The sequence below is a fragment of the Pyrus communis genome, chromosome 12 (genome assembly GCF_041283825.1).
Source record: "Pyrus communis isolate YQ-2024b chromosome 12, ASM4128382v1, whole genome shotgun sequence".
Lineage (NCBI taxonomy): Eukaryota > Viridiplantae > Streptophyta > Magnoliopsida > Rosales > Rosaceae > Pyrus > Pyrus communis.
In genome coordinates this window covers 17,977,660-18,001,312 of record NC_142576.1, presented here as the reverse complement: position 1 = coordinate 18,001,312, position 23,653 = coordinate 17,977,660, and the positions used below count along the sequence as shown (strand labels likewise).

Here is a 23,653-nt window from a genome sequence, read left to right as displayed (position 1 = left end):
AGAATCATAAAAATAATAGTTTTAAAATGAAAAAAAATACAATGTAGTAAGAATTAGACAAACTAACTGGCTGGGAGCCCCCAACCTCGACTGTGGATGCCGAGGAAGTGTGATTAGAAGGCTCTTGATGGCGGCGAGGGTGGTGAAGCTGCCGTGCACTGAGCGGCTGAACCGACATTGATCATGTCGATGATGCGGGCACCTAGGACCCCCCGGAGTAGCTTGCGTAAGGGGTGTAAGCTCCCCAATCGATGGAGAACTCATCACTAAAGTAGTAGGTGCTGAAAATGCTGAAGACACATTGGTCACACCCCGATGAGGAGTGATCAACTGCGACATCTATACAATTTTTTAATCATAGAAATATAACATTAGAGACTCATATATATTGTCCTAAATAATTGAAGTAGTTTGTTCCCTAATCCTTTCTTGCATTGGAAACTAATCAATTAGCAGCCAAAGTAATATCATATATCATTTAAAAAAAAAATTGTAACAATGTGTATAGTTTGACAAGATGAAAATCAGCTAGCTCCTGTCCGGATATATATAGATACATACATATATATATATATATACATACATACATACATACATATATATATATATATATATATATATATATATATATTCACTTTCTAAGAAATCAATTGACACATATATAAAGCAGTATTGCAAAGGTGGAAACAATACTAATTCAAAGTAGTTTTGGTTGATCGACTCCAAACACATGTTTTACTTGAAATAGTTGAAACAATAAATATAAAAATATACAGATGTGTATAGTTTCATGCTGTGAAAGCTAGTTTTGTTTAGTTTCTATATATACATCCACACATATATACTAAGAAATATGAATATATACTAGCTATTATGCATAGAGCATTTGAGGGTGATTAGTAGTTGATGAGTCGAACCGTTAAATACAATTATATATAATTTATGGAAGAAACTTGGCAACAGGATAATTAAATCTAAAGGACACTGAATAGAAGTGAAGAACCTATTCTTAGGATCCGCATTAAATTCAATAGTCTAAACTCGTGTCACGTATGAAGACGAAGCATGGTCTAATCGTTCTCCATGATGATTCCAAGTAGTTATTTGTCTCCATCATCCCATTTATTACCAAATGAAATCGAACATTTTTGAATGTCTCCCTCATTGAGTTGTTACACCTCCTACACGGATATCGAATGTCTCGTTGCAAATTTAATGAACTCATCTATTCCATTCAAGTACTCAACATCACATATGTTCTGATTCTATATTTGCTATGCGAATTTAATGAACTCATCTATTTCATCCAAGTACTTAGCAGCACATCTGTTCTGATTCTATATTCACTATGTGTCCATTTTGTCTGCAATCACAATAAAAATACAACAATTACAACAATTTCAACTATTGTCTTGTCACTTTATGCCTCTGGTAAATGCCCTATCCAATTTTGAAATGCACAATTATGTGCTGTAATTTACGGTGCATTGGATTAAATTTTGACGTGGGTAAATTTTAGCAACATCACCTTACCGTTCTTCAAGTGCACGCAGTAGATATATAATATCAACCGTGTACTCGAAGAACATCAGGAAATGTTACCAAAATTCCCACTATCGAAACCTAATCCATGAACTGCAAACTACGACACATAACTATGCATTCCCAAACTGTCCAAAAAATGGGATAATTCAAGAATTAATTGAACCAAAGTCATGCTTTCACATGCATGCACGAAATCCAACTAATTCTCATATGGGAAACTAAGTTTTTCTTGAAAAAAGTGTACGAAGTTAAGTAGTATTAACTCCATACAACACAAAACAATTTTGCACATGATCTACAAAAATATGTGCATATAAATAAATTAAATCACAATAATTACTAAAACTAAATAAAATAGATAAAATTAATAAATATAAATTTAGCGAATAAAATACCTTCAAATTCATTCTTCAATGAAATTTGTATACATAAATCCTTTACAAAACAAATTTTAGCGTGAATTCTCAATTCAAAGTTACATATACAAAATCAAATTGCTTTCCAGATAGGGATAGATCGAGGAAGGGAGGGGAGATGGAGGAGAAGAGAGATGGAATATTTGTATGATGAATTTAAGAGCAACGGAGGCATTGGAGAAGATTTTGAAGAGAGATGAGGAAGGGAGGTAGCTATTGCAATTTGGTTTGCAATTTCTACCTTCCAAACTACTTTTGTGATTTGGAAAAACTCGTCGACTTTGTGCAACAAATCGTTCCGTCGCACAAAAATGTTTAGCGCAACAAAGGTGGTAAAAATCTTGGTTTGGTGCCAGAAAATTTCGCGATGGACCACTCGCGTCACGGAAATGGTCTTTGCGCAACGATGAACTAAAATGTCATGCAAAGACCATTTGCGCAATGCGGTTGGTCTTTCGCGCAATTTTCTCGTGCCAAACCAGGATTTTACCACCTTTTTCCAAACATTGCGTGATGAAGGTGTACCTTTGTCGCGTAAAACAATTTTAAGCGACGGAAAGCTTTATCGCTTAAAACGTCATTGCGTGATGCTTCTTTGTCAACATTGCGTGAAAAGTTTTTGCGCAACGTAATATGCTTCATCGTGCAAGTGTGTTTTTTGTACTAGTGATGATTTCAAAACATTGAACCATGACAAGACTTGACATGTGTAGGAGCCTGCATGCAAAGCCACTGAGGAATTCCCCCAAGTATGTTGAATGAAATCACCGAGGAAGGTCTCCGATGAAGTTTGCAATGTTATAAGCACCATACACATTGATATTCAACCAATTGACGGGAGTGGGAGACAAGTGTGAAGGTGAAGAGAGTGGTTTTGTCGAGAAGGTTTCTTGGGTTCTCATTTGATGAAAAGGGGGTGCTATTCACACACATTCAATATATTTGATGCTTATAAATTGAGAGGAGTATGTGGAAGGTAAAAAAGGATGTGTGGGTAAAAATGGTGATTCCTAATCAGATTTTGGACCAACAAATTACGTGCATCAATGAAAATGAAATCATAGTAGTGGAAGTGTTATATACGTTGTATGCACTCCAAAACCTAGAACCATGGATTTTTAAAACTTTTTTTGAGAAATATCGCATGCAATAAGAGTAGGAAATGACTTATACCTCTTCAAGCGATACCTTGATTTGAATCAAAGTTGTTCACCTTGTTGTTAGGCTTTCACCACTCATAAGCTTCTTTCATCTTCATAGCTTGAAGGCTGGTGATTCTTGTAGAGATTGAGATGTCTCCCTTTAGTGCTAAAACTTTAATTTCTCTAACTTTCGACCTCTCCTCTAGTGCCTCTCACTTTCCTTAGTTTGTTCCATCTTCATCTCCAATGCTTGTAGAGGAAAACATGACACACCACAATAATTTGGCCTATATATCACCCATGCTGTGGTTATTTTAATCTGATAGGGTCTGAGTGTGTGTGCACGGCAGAGAGAGAGAGAGAGAGACAGTAAGGAGAGAGATGTGTTTGTAGGGTTGTGTAGAAGATGTGTTATTCCCCATTAGCAGTGCCTTTATTTATAGTAATAAGGGAGGGAAGAATCCTTTTCCTCCAAGGAATACAAGTCCTAATAGGGAAGAATAACTAGTATCAAATCTAATCTAGGATTTACATAATCACACTTAAATACAATGTTTATAACACTCCCCCTTGAGTGTGTAAATACTCAAGTAGATTCGGCCTCTGGACTTTATTACTCTCTCTCTCTCTCTCTCAAAATGGCAGACTCTACCGTTGCATTAATCTCATCAAATCCTGAACAAGGAACTGAGGCTAGTTTCCATGAGGTCAAGAACCAGGTCTTAATCGGATTACCCTTCGTTGTGACCAATTATGCTTTCACCTAACTCGTCTCATATCAATAATGTTTGCCGCGCACCTTGGTGAGCTCGAGCTTGCTGGAGCCATACTGGCTAACGCGTGGGCAACCACTACTGGTTTTGTTGTTATGGTATGTTAACTGTCTTATTGACATTTAACCTTGCCTTTATGTTCTTAAAAATATTCTAGTAGCTATAAAATTTGGAAGTATATGTATTTGAGAATTTATGTGCTTTCCCTTAAAACATTTTTCTTGGTTTAGGTTGGCTTAAGTGGAGCTCTAGAAACCTTGTGCGGCCAGGGGTTTGAAGCAAGGGACTATAGGATGTTAGGAATACATTTGCAGGCCTCTTGCATAATTTCTCTCCCTTTCACCATCTTCATAGCTATACTTTGGCTCTATATAGAGCCAATACTTATTTCTATTCGCCAGGATCAGCAGTTGCAAAATATGCCGCTCTTTATATCAAATATTTTATTCCAGGATTATTTCCTTATGCTATTTTACAAAATATATTAAGATTTATGCAGGCACAATCAGTTGTCTTACCCCTCTATTTCTTTTCCGTTATGCAAATGGTTGTTCATGTTGTAATAACGTATAGTCTAGTACATTGGACAACTCTTCGTTACAAGGGAGCTTCTCTAGCAGCTTTAATATCAATATGGATATCGATGCTAATGTTAGTGGTGTACGTTATGTGTGCAAAGAAGTTCAAGCGTACAGGGGGTGGATTTTCTTCAGAATCATTCCACTGTGTTCTTACTAATTTGAAACTCGCTTTCCGCACTCCATTAATGGTATGGTAAATTTTCATTACTTTAATTTTGAAATGCTGAAAGTCCAACCACAGTTGTACTCATACATAAACACATTTGATAAGACTAATTTGATGGATTGACTTGGATTGGCATGACTTGAACTTAGTGATGTCCTATGTTTGTGTGTATTTTTGGACTAATACACCACAGGTAAAAAAAAATAAAAATAAAGATATTATATTTCCACCGCTTATTTTTTTTTTCAATGATGTATTTTTGGACTAATACATCCATTATACAAAAACAAAAATGATATATTGTTGAAAAAAAAAATTATATTTCCACGGCTTATTTTTACCTGTGGTGTATTAGTCCAGAAATACACACGAACATAGGACATCACTAAGTTCAAGTCATGCCAATCCAAGTCAATCCATCAAATTAGTCTTATCAAATGTGTTTATGTATGAGTACAACTGTGGTTGGACTTCAGCATTTCAAAATTAAAGTAATGAAAATTTAAAGAACACTTACCATGCCATCAATGCAGAGGGGAGAGCGAGTTTCAAATTAGTAAGAACACAGTGGAATGATTCTGAAGAAAATCCACCCCATATACGCTCGAACTTCTTAATACGCATAACTTACTCCACTAACATTAGCATCGATATCCATATTGATATTGAAGCTGCTAGAGGAGCTCCCTTGTAACGAAGAGCAGTCCAATGTACTAGACTATATGTTATCACTTCGATCTTTTTTGAACCAAGATTCATAAGACCTTACTCTAGCTGTATGCTGAGCCGTAGTGGTTCCATCTCTCTCAAGATCAGGCTCATCCACCGAAGCCTCCAAAGGCTCCAAGAGCTCTAATTGATTGAGAAGATATTGAATCTTCCTATGCCAAATATTATAGTTAGTTCCAACCAGCTTTTCTCATTTGGTCAAATTAGCAGCAACATTTTTGACAGCCATTTCTTTCTACAGGGGTGAAATAATTTTGACATTATTAATTACAAATGTTACATTTATTTATTTCAAAAAACTCATTAGAAAATATTTCGTTGTTTCTTGTAGGTTTAAATTGAAAAATCTGCTAAGTCACTAATAATTACCATTCAATTCTAAGAGTCAAAATCATATTTTCTAATTATTTTCAAAATAAATCTATTTAAACATTATTATGTTTTAAGCTTATCCATTTTTCATGCAACATCCAATTGAGTGCACAACGATTAGAGCCTTTAGACAATGGGCTTGACATGTGGGCCTCCGTAAGTGTGGCCAGGTCAAATCCGGGAACGGTGGTAGCGTGAAGCTTTAAAAAACCGAACCCCTTTGACACCCAAAGTGTCTCCTTAAAGATTTTTCCTAGACACCACACCAAATAAGAGGTGACCATTAGTGAACCCCAGTCTAATTTCATTATTTTTAATTAATTAGGTAATCTTTTTTAAATATTCTCCTAAAGAATATTCCTTTCTAATTTAAAATGCTCAATCAACATGAGCAAATTTGATTGACATTATCTCTTTTTGATTTTCCTAAAATCTTGGCATGTGTTGGATATTTTTTAAAGGTTAATTAAGAACGTTTCCTTAATTTTAGTAAATTAAAATGTCTCTAATACCAAACCTAAATATACAATTATGTAGGTCAGTGAACCACAATGATTCACTTGCCAGCCTTGTCCCAAAAACACGGCCCATGCGCTGCCCAAAGCGGCAGTGCAAAATTAATTAATTTAATATTGCGCAAACCCACTCGCCGTGAGTGGTGCATGACACACATGGACCACCTTCTGGCGGTCCGATACCGTTCTTTTGACCTACGTTGGATTGAACTCCCTGAGATGAATCCAACAGTGTAGCTAACATCCACAAAAGCCTAGCGTTGCACTCGTACTTGCTTAGGCCGAGAGCGGAAGAGATAAACCACTGTTCATCATCTTCTTAAAAAAAAAAACTGAAATTTCCAGATTTTTCATTCTTGTGAGGCCTGTTTACAGAGGCCATAACTTAGGGAATATGCATCCATTTTATGAGTATTTTATGTCGTTAGAAAGATCAGATTACCATCTACAGTGAAGTTTTCTTTGGTGAATTCCACAAACAACTCTAACCACATGAAAAAAGGGTTGCAAAAACCTTGAAAAAATTCGTTTTTCATGCTATTATGAAACTAGGGTTTGAATTATCTCTCTAACCGCTTGGTTTTTCTTTACCAAAATTTAAAATGAATGTAAAGAACATAACCCAAGCATTAAAACCCATAAAAAATAAGCATGGCAAAAACGAAAATTTTTAAAGACAACCATTCATGGCATATTCATATATATATATATATATATATATATATATATATATATATATATCTCATGCTTTCAAGGTTTTCATACATGGCATATTCAAATATATCTCATGCTTTCATGCGAGGAGTGTGTGAGTGGCTCTGATACCACTATTGGAAGACTAAATAAATTCAAAATGACGTGTGTACCTTTTATGCAGAAGCTTGAATCTCAACATGCTCCTACAAACACGAACAACTGCTCTGACCCTCCGTGCACGTCTAGGGTTGGCTATGATATGTCGAGTTGCCCCTTGTTTTTGCCTCCCAAGACCTATAGACGAAAGTGATAGCTCTAAATACCTAACTAGAATATTTGAAATGTGGAAAAGCTTATATTTCTTGTATTTTCTCTCTTCCCCAAAGCCTCCTTATATAGTGATTGGGAAGAGTGTACAAAGACTGAAAAGCCCATGAAAATCCCAAGTATATTCTAATATGAATATCTCTAGATTTTCATCTAATTGTCACATAGATAATTAGGAGGTTAATATCCTCATGTGGGTGGAATATCCTTTGATATTTATTTATCCCATAAGATAAATCCTACACTTTTGTGCGCTCTCTGTAATTTATAGGCCATGTTATTGAACTGTATAACATGTCTCTGCCCTCCATATTTTTTACGGCTTGGGATTCTTCCTTTGTCAGGCTCATCCTGGCCCTGCAAGGCAGAACGACGGTCTGATTCAAGGAGGCAGTTTGTTGGCTCGGCATCCAGGCCCGGTCCACATGGTTTTGGAGGCCGGAACTGAGCGAGCATAGCAAAGGAGAGTTCAGGTCAAGAAGATGCGTGCTCTTGATAATTTACACGATTAGTCAGACATGTTTGCGTAGAACTGCAAGAGTTATTCTACATGATTGCTGTACGTTGTGAGAGTTGATGTTCCTGCACTAGGCTATGTAATGTATCAAGCTCATTGTATATTCAATTTTCTGTAACGCAATCTATTTTTGTATTAATGAGAAATTCATGCATCATTGCGGTTGCAACACTCTTATAGAAATATTGTGGTCAGTCACCCATGTGGGTTTAATATTTATGATTAGTGATGCTATTAACGTATGTGGAGTACACAGTACATTCAATAGTTAGATTTCGTTCATGCGCCTCGTGATTCCCGGTGTCTTGGACGGACAGGTGACATACGTATTTTCTCTTTGGAAATTCTAGAATCTACTCTCTTTGCATTCAAGCTGTGAGAATCCGAATGCCCGAATCTACTTGTGTGTGTCTTGGACGGACAGGTGATGTACGTACTCTCATACCAAGAATCTTAGTCCTTTCACCCTCTAAATACGGATAGGCCTAGAACGAGTCACGGAGGTTTTGTCGGACAATTTAGGATAAAACAAGAAAGTAGGCTGGTTAACCTAAAAGACCCAGAAAAACATGACAAACCGTTACAGATCAACCTAAAGAACTCAAGCGTGGTCTTCAAGAAAAAAGGTACTGACACGTGTCGCTGCCTCACCTTTTCTCTCCTCCCCTTTCCACTGCCATAGAAACAAAGAAAGAAATCAATAACTTGAGAGGAAGAACAAACTATTTCTCTTTTGGACAGAAAATGGCGGATTCGACATTTCCAGCAGCTAGTGTAGATACAGAATGGAATCCAGGCAAAAACAAGAACTTTGAGGAAGACAGTGGATCATCTCTAGTAACTACCTCCATGGAAATTAAGGTGATATTTTTTTTCTTAACGTTTGAATATTTGTTTTCCCAAATACTCGTATAGCCCCATACTTTTAATCAAAAATAAAACTCGAGAATACGATGACATAATAGAGGGTGCACAAACGTGGTTTATGTTTGATATTTTTGTCTTCTTAGTTTTATTTTTATTAAAAGTTTGTAACCAGCTCTATTTGTGCATATACAATCATATTGAGCACATAATGGTTTCCGCAATCATATTTTGTAGGCTTGCATTCCTCACCTTACTGTGATGCTCTTTATAATTGAATACAAAGTTACACTTTGCTGATGATGTAGCCAATTTTGGGCATCGGAAGTCCTCTGATTGTACTTGGTTAGATGCATGTAGTTATTGAATGTATTTAGTTTAGTTTTTCGTTTTATTTTTTTTGTTAAAAAATATAAATAAATAAACAAAACATGAAATGCAAGTTTACAAAGTAGGAATGTGAAAGTCGTTTTATCGAAAAGTGATTAGTAAGCGATGGGGTTGAAGGTTTAAACCCACGATCATTTGTAACCAAAGCTCTAATACCATGTTAGGTAACCATTGACTCTTACATGTCAATTCATTTGTTAGTGAACCTCAGGACCTGTTAACAACATATTTCAAGCTAACACAAACACTTCTAGCAACGAAATCTCATCAAAAAATTCGGAAACCTTGTTTTCTTTTGTGCCTCTCATCTATGTACCAGTGTAGTCTTGTGAATAACGTTGCACTTTTTATTTTCAAGGAAAAAGTGGAAGCTGAAGAGAGGAAGCAGCAGAAGGAGAAGGAGAAGAAAGATGCAGCGCAGATGCTCAAGAAAAGCATTATAATCTCGGCTATGGTTGTGGCTGTGGCCGGGGCGATATTTGTGCTAAACAAGAAATCGAGAGAGAAATGAACTTCGAAGCCTGGGAGATACAGAAGCAATGGAAAAATTTTGCAGCTCCCTTCCGTTGCTTCTGTTGTTCTTAGTGTTGTTATTTTGGAATGAAGGAACTTGCATGGTGGCCATATGGACATACACTACTTTTCGGTTAATTTGATGTAGGTTTGGTAATTCTCTGTCAACTATACATTGTATGAATTATGTAAGGAAACATGTAATCTAATATAACGTTCCTCAATTTTGTTGTTTTTTTTCCTAAGAATATTGTATAAAATTTACATTAAATTTCTTTTATTGTCGCTGATGCACCAACAAAAAGCATCCATTTGCAAGGTTACATTGATTGATTTTTATAGATTTGGAGTGAATATAGCTAGTTGGTGTAGATCGCAAGTTCAATTGCGGGCTCAAGTTTTGTAGATAGTAAGTTCAATACTTAATTATTGTCGATACTCTCAATATTTTTGCATCACAGAATACCTACTTGTCTAAAAACATTGTTGAAAGGATAGTAGAGGGTACATTTTGGCTAGAGCAAGTGACATCTTTCACGGCACTAGAAATCTAATAAAAGTGGAGAACAACTTGGGAAACCCATTTATGTCTTGGCTTGAAGTTCAAGCATTGTTCTGACAGTACTTTAGTCCACTAGTTAAACTGCATCATGGACTGCACCCAGAAGGTGTTACCTTTAAGTATACCTATGATCTTCCATACGTTAGATGCAAATGAGACCTTTGAAGACGTTATGGAACTCGAAGTATATTTGAGTTCAACTTTGCACTTTGTTGTACTTAGCTCATTGCATTAGGCATGACATTTCCTTCACTGTTGATCTATTGGTAAAGATACAACAGTGCCTGTTGAATTATCAAAGAAACTGGCTATACGGCCCACTTCCAACAACACCAATATTATCCCCAACTTGGTAATTACCACCTGCACAATCCGTCAGGTGTGGGGTTTTATCACAAAAGGCCTTGGTGTTAGTTGGAGTGGGGTTAGGATATTTAAACTCTTCTTTTCTCATTGATATGGTTGATGTAAGACATTTCAACACGCCCCTCATGTAGGACCCAATTAATGGGTCATACTTGGGAGATCCACACATCGACAACCACGTGGAGCCAAGGGGACTCACCCTACACGCGGGGCTAGAGGACCCACCATCATTGCACGGGACCAAGAGGACCCATCCATCACGTGGCAGTATAGTACAGTATATGCCCGCTCTCTGGATCTGATACCATGTTGAATTATCAGAGAGACGGGCCATACGACCCACTTCAACAACACCGATATTGTCCCCAACTTGGTAATTACCACCTGCACAATCTGTCAGGTGTGGGGTTTTATCATAAAAGGTCTCGGTGTTAGTTGGAGTGGGTTACGATATTTAAACTCTTCTTTCCTCGTTGATACGGTCGATGTGGGACATTTATGTTGGAAGTATGCCCACAAAGCCACTCATTTGAAGTATGCCCACAAAGCCACTCGTTGGACCTATTATATGTTTAATGAAGGGCAAAGCTTATTGTTAATCACTATTTATTATATTATGTGTTTAAGCAATTAGGGAATCCAAGGAATGTATTTAATCTAAGAGAGAAGTGATCTAAGTAAGTTAGATTAACAAGACCTTTCTTTCATGTTCATTCCTAAAACGTTCCTAGCCATAGGATTGCTAATTGGGCATTGACAGTCCGCTAAGGTTAGTATGTGTTATGTTAACTCAAGCGTGAGTATGACTAGTCTCAAGTCATTTAAAGTTGGACACTGAGACAAACACATAGGTGCTCAAAAAGGTAATCGAGTACACTGAACTACTATCAAAAGAGAGTTCGAACATACATGTCATGTAAGAACTCGTAAGTTGCAATATGCAAAGTAGTTCTTTAACCTGAGGCATCATAGATGTCTAATGGTTAGGTCCTTGATCCTTGATCATGTCAAAGGCATTCCATCAAGAGTGTCCATGACATTGTTGGGTCAAGCTATCTAGTCATGTAGGCATATGAATGCACAACAAGGAATCTCTAACCTTCCATAATGAAGGGAGAATGCTCTGAGATAGATTCGAGAGTCTTTGGCCAAAGCATATGAATATGATTTAGAATATGATTTAGGAAGTTTGTTTCAAATCATATTCAATTGAATCATATAGAGAAGTATCACATTGGATAGTAGACATGAAGCAAACAATCACTCAAACAATGTGATTAAGAGTATTATATTAGAGAAAGACCTTATTGTATTGTAATTGTAAATAGATAGGTTATCCAACCACTTCTACTTAGCTTGGGTAGCCATGACATACTGCTAGGTGTTACTAGTGGTTTGTTGAAGCCTTGAAGATTAGCAAACACTAATCTTCATCAAAGGGAGAATTGAAACGTAATATCAATTTACAATTGATCGTTACAAGTAACAATGACCCACTGCCTCGCTAATTGAAACCTAATGGATCGTACACCGAGTAAGGATGAAAGTGAAGAAATATAAATGAGATAGATAAGCAATTAAATGGTTTAATTGAGAATGGTCAAGATTAATTAATTATATGAAAGGTTTGTATTGGGACTTCAAGTTAGTTTCAGGTCTCATGGCCCAAAAAGGTTTTGGTCCACACGGCCCATTATGTTTAAGTTGTATGACAACTAAAACAAAATGGGCAATTAGCCCAAGAACTAAAGGGTGACCGGCCATAAGGTGAGTGTTAGTGAACTTGGCATAATTGCAAGTTTACCACTTAAATGTGAGGTGCTGTAAAAGGAACTTTATAGTTTTACCACATTAGGTTTTTCTTTTGGGGCAAAAGAGCAAAACTCTTTCTCTCTTTCTCTTCCAAAGAGGCCGGCCACACTTAGAGGAAAAATAGCTAGTACTCTTCCTTCCTTTAAGTCCTCTATTTCATCTTCACACTTCATCCTTGGTGTGGAGACGTAGAGACACCAAACTTTTGGTGTTCATGGAGTTCCTCTCCTCAAATCCTTAAGGAGCAAAGGTGAAGCAAAGAAGCAACCATCCAAGGAGTAAAGGAGGTGACTTGAAGGCCTTCCACTTGGATGAATCCCTTGTGTAAACAAGGGAGCTTCAAGGGTAATGAAACTCAAACTCTCTTTTCTCTTTAATTTGTCAAAGAGTATTTTGGTTCACCATTCACTAGGCTTTGAAAGTCATGTTTTTTTTAGAATTGTTTTTGAACGCATGCCTACTTTAAAGTGCTATTAGTTTGCTTATGTGTTCAAATGTTCTCACATGATCTTAGTTAGGACAAAAATTTTCCTTCAATTTCAACATCACCTACATGCAGCCACTTAATTGACATTAAAGACATTTTTTTTGCTACCCTAAAGGTACTATGGATTTGTGTTTATCCCTATGCATTCTGAGTGGATCCAACCTTGCTAATCCTCATAATGATGCTTGCCTTATTTGTTATGCAGACACACATTACTTATCAAGCACACATAAGGCATGTCTCAAATGGTTATATCTTTACTATTAGAGATACCACAATATCTTTGAGTCCATGATATAGAGCTTGCGAAATCTTCGAATCGTTCCAAATGCTCATCGCACATCACTACCCATTGTGAGACATGGTTGAGAACTCTTGTTGCGTATATTCCAAGTACCTCTTGTTTTTCATCCTTTGTTGAGTCCCAAAGACGATTCATGAAGACTATGCTGCATGTATTGACTAGACCAAGACATGATAAATCAACGAAGTCAATCAATGCTAAGCATATTGCGTCTACATCACATAATAAAAGCATCAGGAGATTGAAGTAAAGCAATCTGCTCCTGGACAACCTTGCCAACCTCTTCACGATGTCACTGCCAAAGTCTATCTTTCAAAAGCCTATCTGAGGAATTGGTATGCATAACTATCTCTTTTGCAATGCTTGTAGTTCTCATTGGGAAGTTTTATCAAACTTAGGGGGAGCATCCAAAAGTATACCTACTTGATCTTAATGTATTCTTTTTCACGATTATGAGCATTTTTCTCATTGGGGTTTTTGCTACTTAACTAGGTTTTAATGAGGTACCCATTCTGGGCTGGTCATAACCATGTGAGCTTTTCTACTTACGGCTGAAAGACGTATGGTTTGACTTAATGCAAACTTCTCATGTATTTCCTTAGGCTATGGGCTTTTCTCCTATATTGGGTTTTACCGTAGTGAGGTTTTGTTATCTTTACCTTTTTTTTCATCTATCCGTTGGTTTCATACTCACTCATTCGGCCAACTACTTCATCGTCTGACTTCATCGTTGAAGACCTGATACGCCATTTACTTGAGTATTTACACACTTAAGGGGGAGTGTTGTAGTCGTAATTTAAGTAGGAATGTGATTAAGTAAATCCTTATGGGATTTTGCCATCTCTTTTGGATAGCTTCAGAATTCACCCAGTTCTCTCTACACTTTGCCGCACCCCTCTCTATAACTCTCCAATTAAATAGGCCTAGAACACTATTTATATTCAATATTATTTATTGGTAATAGCCAAAAAGTTTGGAATAAATTTCTTTATGTTTTATATTATTTTATTAATAATTATCTATAGTTTTAAGCAGTGCAAGTCAGGGATAGGATGCCAATATACCCTAGCCACCATTTTATTTCTTCTTCTGATATTCAACCGAATAGAAAGATTTGTTTGATTTGTGATAACTCTTGTATTTGTATTCAAATAATATATATATATATATACACACACACACACACACACACATATACCCTGGCCACCATTTACTTGAGTTTTGTTTTATTTGTGATGGCTCTTGTAAATAATAATTATAAAATGTTTCACAAATCCCATTCTATGAGTTTGCTATCGTTAGCTTTACTGCTTTGTAAATATATTAGGTTTTATTTGAAGGGATGGAACATTTTCTTATTACTAAGTACATAATACATATCAAACAATTTGTTTTAAAAAATGGAATTGGTCCCTTTGTAATATATGTAATCATGCATATATACTGGAACCAAAACCGAGCTTTCACATTTTCAAGCTATTTTAATATATGTCTATATATTCTTGAACTGTACCAAGCAAGTTTTCAAACTATATACCTATGTCTACTATATTTTGTTTCTGCATCTATTTAGAGTTGAAAGGGGCTATAATTGATATATACTTATTTTCAAGAGGAGCTTTCAAGGTTTTCATCACTCAGATTATTGGCCAATCGGGCAATGGTATTATTATACAGACTATTGGCTGATGTGTATTGATTAGTTAAAGTTCATGTCTTGCATGTAGTGATTTGCTTATACTTATGAGGAGATCTGCTTATACTTATGAATAGGAACCTATCAAAGTGGTGGTTTCTTGTGTTAATATCTTAGACCAATGCTTTGAAATCTAGGTTGGGAAAATATGGCACACCTTTACGGAAATTGATTTTATTAAATTTTGTGAAGTGCTATGTAATTGTTGATCTCATTGATTGACAAATGTGGTGGATGTTATTTGTATTATTGCTGAAGTTGGATGTTTATATTGGTCTGATTATGGCTTGCATATTTGAGATGGAAATTCATATCATGCATCGCATTAATGAGAGGCATAAGTTAGGTGGGTTACATGGGTTCGTGTCATGGTGAATTAGAATGGTTTGATGTATTGGAAAGATTCGATCCAACTCTCTTAGGGACCAGGGTTTCCAGTAAGGAAAACTAACGAAAAGTTCAAAAAAAATTTTAGTTTTAATGAAAAATGACAAATAAAGGTGTAGTGAATAGTACCAGGGAAATACAAAATGTGATTTTTAGTTAAAAGTGAACAGTACCGAAAGTGTTTCGTTAAAACTTCATTTCCGGTAAGCATAATTAACCAGCAACAAATATGATCTTTATTTAAAGGACGACTTGGTGACCAAGAGATGGACATTGTGATTTGCAAGATCAATGGGAAGTGAGCAGATGTGTTATGGGTGGTAATTCATACAACAAGACACTTGAGGACAAAGAACGGTATGGGACATGTGAGGCTTTTGTGTGTTTTGGAGTATGATTTCACGAGAATAGAGGTGAAAATGAGGGAACATTCATGCATCATCATGGAACGATTGTTTCTAATTTCTCGTGACCAAAATCTATGATTACATGACACTTATTTAACATTGTCAATTTACCGTTATAAAGTTATGTCCTTATTGAGCGATTGAAGCGTGCCCCTCTATTGTTGTGCAGGTTTACGAACTAGACAATCAAAAGGATAGATGGGATGAGATTGGAATAGAAATTTTTATAAGATGAACTAGTCCAATCTCATCCCATCATTTTTAATTTTTAGCTTGTGCACCACAGGTTCAAATTTCTCCATCGACCCCGGGTTCGTGGCTTGACACGTCCCTCACTGTTGAAGTCTTTCCACCACAACTTTCAAGGCCACATGTTGAATCTGGAACGTCAAAATTTCACGGGTCACGAGGTCTCATTGTCACGTGTTAAGAGATTTGAAAAGGTACCTATTCCAATTTACTCTGAAATGCATGGTCTGTGGACAACTATCCATCCTCAAGAGGAACAAGTCATTTCAGATACATAGTCAATCACTCAATAGCTTCCGCGATAGAGCTGCCAAAATGGACTAGCGATGCCACCATCATCTTCTTTTGGAGCAATGGGCAAAGTCTAACTACTTCGTTGAATTGACAATGCTTTTCATCAAGACACGTAAACCCAATTCAACAAGGAATCAAAGGTTCCCTATATTTTCAGAGTCCTTACAATCTAAGGATTGGCATACACCATAAGTAATATATCATACTCCTAAGAGGATGCAATATGCCAATATCTATTCCAAGATATCCTCTAAGATTCTCTCGGTTTATGCGGATCCAAATCCTAAAAGATCCATATCTCGACTAGTATAAATACATCATTCTAGGGTTCATCTCTGGTAACCCAATTATCACACACTTATTCTCTAGCAAACTTCTTGAGTCTCATAATATTGCTAACTAACTTGACCGTCAGAGAGCCTTTGACCGGCACACAACTTTCCTGGTCTTTGGTTGCTTACGGTTATTTGTTCTTTTACAGATAAACAAGTTTGTGCATCTTCCTCCTCACACAGTGGTGCACAAAACTCGTTCCATCATTCCCACTTTTATTTTTATGTTTGTATAAATTTCTCTAATAAAGACAATGCAGGGGAGAAAATGACCCAACAATATCCACATGAGAAATTGTTTTTTATTTCACAGGGGAATTATACCTTGATTCCCTTTAGTGGTAGGGTTAAAACCGTTAAAGTCATAAACACTGCGCAGAGTATGTACGAAATAAAAAATATACCTCAGCAAGCACAGATCTGGGAACTCTTTGATAAGTCAAGGAAATAACATGAATTGAAGAGTCTGTAAAGGAAGAAGTAGGTTTATAAGTTATGCATAACTATTGAGTACCAAGTGTTGGAACTTTACAATTAGCAAGAACCCTAAATCACAATTCACATACATGTATCTGAACAAGAGTTTGGTTATCAATTCAAACCAAATGCATTTGATGGAAAGAAATCAATAACTTCTCACCTTTGGCTGTTTTATGTCTGATAAAGTCGTGAAACGGTGAATAAGGAAGAATCTTCTACTCAATGGGGACCTTATGTTCTCACTAGAATGGGGCTAGTTTCTGTATGAAAACCTTTTCCTCTTGAGTAGGGACCATTCCATATATAGATGCTGATCCAAGCTGCCTTCCACCTATTATGGACAGCAGTTGGTAACTGACAGCACTACTAAATCCTTATAAACGTGGGGCTTTCCATCACTTCAACATGTTTGCCTTATGGTCCTACTTTAAACGAAGTTAACCTAATAATTAACTCTAACTGATTATAATTATAATGTGACAATTCCTTATCATGATTTGTAGAGTCCAAATAAGATTCCAACATTCTCCCACTTTGGACTTTACTAATCATGTTTATTCATCAACATTACAAGGAGAATCAGTTCCTTTGTGATCACATGAGTTAATTAACCATTTCTTCACACATCTTCCATGCTAATTTAGAAGGTCGAACTCCAGAAAACTTTGCACAACAGTTAGTGCAGGCATTTTGGAATCACTATCTTCTTCACTAACCATACATGAAGCTATAAAACATGTCAGTGAAACCGAGAGTTTTTCCATTATACTTACACAAAAACAGCCCTGTCTGCCTTGATGAAGGTGTTATTCATCCGCTTCATCAACCACTACCTTAAGGTTGCTGTAGTTTTAACAAGCCACCCTCAGCTATCTTGCACACTGAAAAAGAGTTAAAACCACTTAAAATTTTTAAACAAGCAGTCAATGCCACAAGGGTGTGATACGATGCCTAAACATTCCCATAGCCAAAACTTATCAATAAACAATAATTCATGTCAATACAATACATGGAATTAAACACCAAGTTTCATTTATTGGCAGTAAACAACTATAAAGTAAACAAACAAGATTGGAAGTTCACTCCCACATATATACTAAATCAAATGATTCCGGTACTCCCATCTCAAACTCCAATGAGTTTGCCAATATACTTCCAGTGAAGCATAAATTCTTTCATACGCAATTAAACTAGTTATTCAATGAATAACCATGACATGTAACTATGAATTCAATTGAAAACACAATAGTTTTAAACAGAAATAACATAGTGCGAACAATACTCCCACTAATTTAGCATATCAACAACTTGATGTCTAAAAGACTTTCTTATAGTAGTAGAATTAGCCAATTATTTTAACTGGTTAGCCACAAGTATTCTTTATTGCATGCATCCTTTAAACAAACCAGAAGGAACCTTATGGCATAAGCGCGTACAATACATATTAATATGCAAGATATAAGACAAAACAATATAGAATCAATGAACCCATTAATCTACAACACCATATCTTGATTGCAGAAAACACTTTTTGATAAAAAAATTTGAAACATCCATGCTTGGTAGCAACTTTACTACGTCAATAAGTTTATACATAAGCATATATATTACCATAAAATTTCCTAAGCATGCAAATTAATCACAATCTCAATGAAAGAATATCACAATCTGTCATCCACAAGATATCTCATCCATTTCTTGGCATTCGTTTCAACATGTATGATGGATACCCAAAATCATACCAAAAATAATCCAACAGTAAGAGTTAATAAGACCAATAGAGATATAATTTATGGTTTTGCTATTTTCGAAATGCAACCTTGGCTACAACTTTTATAATCACTCGAAACACTAGCTGCTGCCATCATGCATTGTTTAATATGCATGTATAAATGACTTGCTAGTTACAATTGCATAGAACAAAACCAATTCATGCAACTGTCTCTAAAGTAATGTCAATTATAGAACTTGTTACAAAAAGTTATTATGCACATTTCAGGAGATGTATCAATAATTTTAGGTCTTATTACCTGCAAAATCATTATAAAGATCAATATGTAATCATCCAAGTGCATTCTTAATCATGTTGTCAGGGAAAACAAAGCACATATGCATTCAAAACTTTAATACACTTCCAATGTGACTAGGACAATACAAGAACAACTCCCACATACATTTAGAACAAAATGCCTATGGAACAATTTAATGAGTATGTAGCCCAAAACTTTTTACTTTTATTCTCCCACTTGGGAAAACACTCATTCACCAAAATTACTCATAAAATACATATTCAATAGGTACTAAATTATCAGAAAATAGCATGAAGTACAGTGCTGAAAAAAAAAACAAACTTGCACCAGTGGTAACACATTGTCAAGAGCTGCACTGAGTTTTGGAAGAGCTTGTGCCCAAATGGAAAAGGAGTGTGGAGTTCTACTGAAAACTCTTGGCACACAGGGTCAAAACATATTATTACCATGACTCATTGAGTGAAAACTGAATGCAAACATATTTCAGGGGCCAGTATCTAGTATCATGCCAAATACAGTTTCTATGTCATGCTTCCAATAAAATTGATCCCCAAAGCAGCGAAATCATTGGTCCAAAAAACATACCCAAAACTATGAACTTCGCCTTCTTCATCTGCTCCGCTATATTAATTTTCATTATTCATACATGATTATGTTACACCTTTGGGTAAGAAACATAAACAGCCATAATTCGATAATAGATTATGTAACCTTATTGTATAACAGTCATGTAAAAGATTAAGAAAACAATCAAGATTTCAAGTCTTTGGACAAGAAAACAATCAACTTAATTCTCTTAAAATGTTTTACCCATCTCAACTCATTCATACATTCCTCTCTTTGGAAAAGAATATTGACATGTTATGAGTTTTTTTAAAACCACAATTTACATAATCCAATTCCTGAAGTCTTTTCACTTTGGGAAAAAACATATGTACACAAGTCCATTGCGAAACCTCGCTCATATATTTTTCCCAAAGAAGTAGAGGTTAGTGCAAAAAATATTATCGTAGAAGACTTTATATTTATACAATTAACATTGATGTATTAATCCGTTAAGAACAAAAACATCAACCCTCCATGCAAGTTTTATTTTTCAGCCTAAGAACTAACGTTGATTCTTTCTACAGTACTATAGGACACATCAAAAAATTCATTTACAATCTCAATTTCATTCTTTAAACACAAAGATAAATATTAGTGCCCGGTTTCTAATTAAACCTTTTTGCCAAGCTTCCATTAAAACACCAAAAGCCAACTGCATAATGATTATCCCCAACCCAAGCACTGTAAGAAGATATATACGACTCAATACAGTCATAAGTCAATTTAATGGTACTTAGGATTAGCCACATATATAGATAATAGACTACAACTCAACATAACTGCAAGTTTTTGGAACAAAGAGCAAAGAGCAAAGCTGATGAAGCCGGAGAGTTGATAAATAATCAATTGACACAGCAATGTAACACCTTTAGGTACGAAACACAATTGCAATTTATGCATACCATATTGATATGCACCCTTATTATGTAGCCTTTTTAATCAAAGCTCGAGTTTCTACTAATACTCTAATCTTTGGATAAGAATATGGTTGGCTCAAAATTGATTAAAAAACCCTTATGATGATTTATAAAACCAACCGGCCAACATATTTACCCGTTGTGGATTATGAACCACAATTCCATGCAACCCCACTTTGGTGAAAGTTCTACAAACATTTGTTTAATGGTTTAATAGCATGATTATTTGTCTAGTAAGACATGTTGCAACCTTGGCATCATTCTTGTTGGAGTTTGATTCCTTTTTCTCTCTACTTTCTTTTTGTCCTCTCTGCTTTTCTTGAAATTCCCCCGAAAGGAAAACTCCACAGAAACTCCAACAATTCCTGAATAAGACTTACCAAGAAAAGGATTAATGTGAAAAATTATAATTAAAAAACAATTATAATCAAAACCAAAGAAAGCTTTAACCAGAAAACCATTAAAGCCCTGAACATTAGTCCACCAAGCTTGTGCCATTCGTGATATCATAGGCAACACAGCAATCTTCCAGACCAACCCCATTGCTGCTTGGCTTTTGCTGAGTGTACTTCCTCCTTCGCGATGCCCTTACCGATGCTGCTGTTGTGTTGTGCCTTGGCTCCCAAATTGAAGGCTTTAGTTTCCTTTATAATTAAAGGATAAGCACTTGGCATGCCTTCCCTCATTTTCTTCACTTAGTCAAAAACAACCATCTGACTTTTTCCTTTTGTTAATCCACAAAGTCACACATGCATAATTCCATGTGTTTATGTGATTAACGTTGATGCTTCTTTCCCGCTTTCGACGTGCTTCTGGAAACCCCTTTACTTTGCACGCCTACCACTCCAATCAATTTGGTCTTCGGTCTTTAATTGTTGCCAACTCAATTATATGAGCCAATTAATCACAACATGCCGCCCCTCTTTTTCGACAGTTGGCTTGCGCCGTCGACGCTTGAGTGGCCTGGTGCGTTACGCGACCTTTTGATACGAGGGTGGTCTTGGTTTCTATACCGGATTCTTTTACGATCCCGATCACTTTCTCGTTCTCGTATGGTTCATGTTTTTGAAGGAGAGCCCCAAGTTGATTCCGGTGTTTTCACCATAGTATCAAACGTGATCACAGTACCCAAAAGAAAACCAACAAACATTAATTGAAGAATTATAGTGCCCAGGATAAAATATAATCAACGACAATAGTAATTAAAAGAATTGAATTTAGGGTGAGCTAATACATGCTCTGATACCAAATGTTGGAACTTTACAATTAGCAAGAACCCTAAATCACAATCCACATACATGTATCTGAACAAGATTTTGGTTATCAATTCAACCCAAATGCATTTGATGGAAAGAAATCAATAACTTCTCACCTTTGGCTATTGTATGTTTGATAAAGCCGTAAAACGGTGAATAAGGAAGAATCTTCTACTCAATGGGGACCTTGTGTTCTCACTAGAATAGGGCTAGTTTCTGTATGAAAACCTTTTCCTCTTGAGCAGGGACCATTCCATATATAGATGCTGATCCAAACTGCCTTCCACCTATTATGGACAGCAGTTGGTAACTGACAGCACTACTAAATCCTTATAGACGTGGGGCTTTCCATCACTTCAACATGTTTGCCTTATGGTCCTACTTTAAAGGGAGTTAACCTAATAATTAACTCTAACTGATTATAATTATAATGTGACAATTCCTTATCATGATTTGTAGAGTCCAAATAAGATTCCAACACCAAGTTCTAAGACCGGAGACATACATACCTCCAAGTAGTGAGATAGAACAATCAATGTCTTAAACTGCTCCTCCATTTGCTGACGAAGAATTAGAGCAAACAAAAGAGGGAATTAGCTAAATAACGTTTGTTTGCCACACATTTTATAACATTCACATCCAAAAATATCTCAAATTTTGATAATGAAATTTGTCGAGATGATAAAAGAGAGAACCTGAAACCAAGAAGACATGAATAAACATGGAACTTGAAAACCATGCTGTAATTTTGACTCGCTCACATAGACCGCACAACCTATTTGAAATATCCATCATTCATGTAAATGAAGAAATAGAATTGTCACCGAGTATATAATAAACCGAAAGAAGGAGGAAGTGAGTGAGAGAACTATACTCTTTCGAGAATTAAGAAGAGACAAAAGGCTAAAATCAGGAGAGGGCATTGCCATCAGTGCATGCACATCAATATAATACTCGTAAACATTTAACATACTTCTTATTTTCACCAATATTCTGCATTAAAAAACGTAAAACTAAAAGTAAGGTTTCGAAGTAGAAAGATATAACACAAAGCTTAACCAAGAAGCAGACAACAATTTTGGGTTAATTTGCGTCCTTGCCAACTATTTTTGGTTAGTTATATTGGACTAGATCTTAAGTTGCGTTCTTGCTAACTATTTTTTGGTCAAAATACTTGGTTAAAATACTATTATATACTTGGTTAAAATACTATTATTGGAGAAAACTATACAATATCACCTTGTAGAGAAAATTCCGATGTGCAGCAACTATACGTGTCTTTGAATATTACTATGAATTATGTTATGTTATTTTTGTTGGCGTGAGTCAACCATTTAGTTTAGGAATGTAATCCTATAATTTATTTCTTGTATAATTGGGATTCTTATTTCCTGTTATGTGAGATATTGTACAACTATATATTTACCTCCTAGAGAAAAGAATAAACATACAATTCAAATCCTAAACACTTTTATTTTGGTATCAGAGCAGGTTCCGGCATGTCTCTTAGTCTTCTACCCTAAATGCCAACTATTTTTCTGTTGGCTCCGGAACACACACACACACACACACATATACAAAACCCTAGAACCGGTGGTATGGTCTCGAAGCAAGAGATTCACACCTAAGGGAAATACAGAGGAAAACCAAACCCTGGAGACCTTAATAAAGCCGCTGCAACTTGCTGCCTTAATGGCAGACAGCCAAGCCGGGCCGATTACCAGCAAGACGGAGAATGGGTTGGCTAAGCCTAAAGCCCAAAGTTCAATGGGGAAGCAAGCAGGCAGCGTGAGGACTGACGCTGGGCTAGCCGTTGGGCCAATCAGCACGGGAACCGATTGCATCAACCATGTGGGCATACCGAGCCCACCAGGAGACAACCTTCTGGAAAACAGTTTGGACCCAGACAGTATGGGCCAGCA

At 36.2% G+C, this 23,653-nt stretch overlaps 2 long non-coding RNA genes across 2 annotated transcripts; one reads left to right on the top strand and one right to left on the bottom strand.

Annotated features, from left to right (window-relative positions):
* Positions 1-8,387: 8,387 nt before the first annotated feature.
* Positions 8,388-9,770, top strand: LOC148692424 (uncharacterized). The gene is made up of 2 exons (XR_015953888.1): positions 8,388-8,640; positions 9,392-9,770. It is a non-coding gene; the product is annotated as an uncharacterized LOC148692424 (long non-coding RNA).
* A 7,214-nt stretch (positions 9,771-16,984) lies between these two features.
* On the bottom strand, positions 16,985-22,434 carry LOC148692423 (uncharacterized). The gene is made up of 2 exons (XR_015954068.1): positions 20,726-22,434; positions 16,985-17,803 (listed from the first exon to the last, which is right to left on the bottom strand). It is a non-coding gene; the product is annotated as an uncharacterized LOC148692423 (long non-coding RNA).
* Between the last annotated feature and the right edge of the window lie 1,219 nt (positions 22,435-23,653).